The sequence below is a fragment of the Lactuca saligna genome, unplaced genomic scaffold (genome assembly GCF_052625555.1).
Source record: "Lactuca saligna cultivar CGN05327 unplaced genomic scaffold, ASM5262555v1 scaffold_21, whole genome shotgun sequence".
Taxonomy (NCBI): Eukaryota; Viridiplantae; Streptophyta; class Magnoliopsida; order Asterales; family Asteraceae; genus Lactuca; species Lactuca saligna.
The window spans coordinates 20,001-22,500 of NW_027629825.1; positions in this window are offsets into that span (position 1 = coordinate 20,001).

Here is a 2,500-nt window from a genome sequence, read left to right on the forward strand (position 1 = left end):
CTTATGTTGATGCAGTGTACGAAGCTACCCCGCCCACACAAAAACGCCAGCCAGGTATGGCCGGCATCTTTTATGCTTCCAAGATAATTTCAACACGCCATGATGATACTGAATGTCTAACAATGCTTCCTGATAATGCTTGCTTCCTCAGCGTCATCGGTGCTAAACCAATGCTAGCTACGCTTAGGCACCAACCGCACATCTAACAAGGATAGACTAGCGTACCATAGTAGTATCACAAAAAGCAACACATGCCACTTTAACGCCTATCTTTTCCCAATCATCAGCACAAATCAAATGCTGGCTAGCACCAGTAGCACGTCAAACATAGATCAGCAAGCACATCGTCATCGAATTGCCACACAAACAGCACCATCCCAAACTTCCAAAGCTAGACCACAACCCTGGATCGGTGTCGCAGAGACCTAACGAGGCATCCCCACACCACGCCAAGGCCCCCACTCGGAGGGGTATTATGCCACCGACTAGGAATCAAGCAACAGTCACCCAAGCTCGCGCTCAAAGGCAGTCTGGCACCTTCATCCCTTCCCATGCTCACCCACGGCTCCCCCCCTATATATACATATTGCACAAGGAGCTTGGTGACAGCAACACCCATTGCTTTCCCTGAGGATGTATATTTCTTAGTATGCGCACGGCGTCGAGGCACAGGTGAAGCCAACGGGGCTAGTTTCTGCGCCCTATGTCGAGGAAAATCAAGGCAACGGGCTAGTGTATGGGCACAACGTCGAGGAGACTCAAGGAGATGGGGCTAATTTTCAGGTCACCGTTCGAGAAATCAAGGCAACGTGTTGGGGGGGATGGCCTCTTTCATGGGTCGTGGGGCTTGGCTTGGCATGCCTCGTGTGTGCTCGATACAGCCTCACGATTCTTATTTGCCCATCAACCATGCCGGGCACCTATGAGAATGAGACCCCATGGTACCCCCTATATATACATATTGCACAAAGAGCTTGGTGACAGGAACAGACATTGATTTCCCTGATGATGCATAATTTTTGGACACACACGACTTGGGGGCGAGGGGACACGGGAGTGGGGCGCCAATGGGGGGCGTTTTGGCCCCATTTTCGTCAAGAGCGGGCGTCTTGGCCATGCCTTGAGCGTGCCAGCCTCGAGAGCCTTGGGCGTTGGACACCCTTGGGGCGCCAATGGGCAGCAGTCCCATGGTTCCCCTATATATACATATTATACAAAGAGCTTGGTGACAGGAACAGACATTGATTTGCCCAAGGATGCATAATTGTGCGAAATCGTCCATAACTCGCTCGAATTAATTCGGATTGACACAAAATTTTGTAGGGATGCTTTTTATTATAAATGAAAAGCTTTGAAATAAATAAAAAAAAAAAAACAAAATGTCATGTTTGAGGCGTAAATGTTTGTGTCCTATCCTTGGTCATGCCTTGAAGCGATGGTTCCCTACTTGTTGGAATGTCGCTCAAATCAAGTAGGAATGCCATTGAAAATTTGTGTGGGTCGTTGTTAACATAGACGAATGGACTTGAAATGAAAATATATCATATTTGGGTGTTTGTCCCTGTCGCCTGGTGATAGGCAGGCAGATAAGGCTTTTAGGTATTCATAAGTGGCTTAGATGAACTCGAAAGAACACGAGTTGATCGGATTGGAACTCATATATTCAATTTACTATGTACTAAGTAGGAACTACACTTTGCTCCCTTCATCGTTTGACTTGCTTAGAAATCTGCTCATGGTTTGTCAAGGCCCCTTGTTCCTTAGACCGATGAGGATGGGATTGGGTTGCTCATGGGCATGTGTGTGGCAAGATGCCTTGTTCCATTGGTCGTTCATGGGTGTTCGTGTACGAAGTAAACTTGTTCCCTTGGTCGTTCATGGGGTTGTGTGTGGGAAGAAGCCTTCTTCACTTGGTCGTTCATGTGTGTTTGTTTGGGAGGTAGCCTTGTTCCCTTGGTCGTTCATGGGAATGTGTGTGGCAATACGCATTGTTCCTTGGTCGTTCACACCCTTGTTCCCTTGGTCGTTCATGGGTCTGTGTGTGGGAAGAGGCTTTGTTCCCTTGGGTAGCCTGCTTGCCTTGCCAGCCCCGTATGCATTGTTCCCTTGGTCGTTCGTGGATGGGTTTGTGCGTGGCAAGGTTGCCTTGTTCCCTTGGTCGTTCATGGGCATGTGTGTGGCAAGGTGCCTTGTTCCCTTGGGTGGCTTGCCTTGCCAGCCTCGCTTGCTTAGGTTTCCCAACACACCTGTCGGGCACCAAGGGTGGTATTAGTCCCCATGTACCCCCTATATATACATAATGCACAAAGAGCTTGGTGACAGGAACAGACATTGATTAGCCCGAAGATGCATAATTCCCAACACCATGCCTTGTTCGTCATACACGCTTCTGGGCACCAAGTGGTGGTAGTCCCCCATGGGCATTTGTGTGGCAAGGTTGCCTTGTTGCCTTGGTCGTTCGTGGGCATGTGTGTGGCAAGGTGCCTTGTTCCCTTGGGTG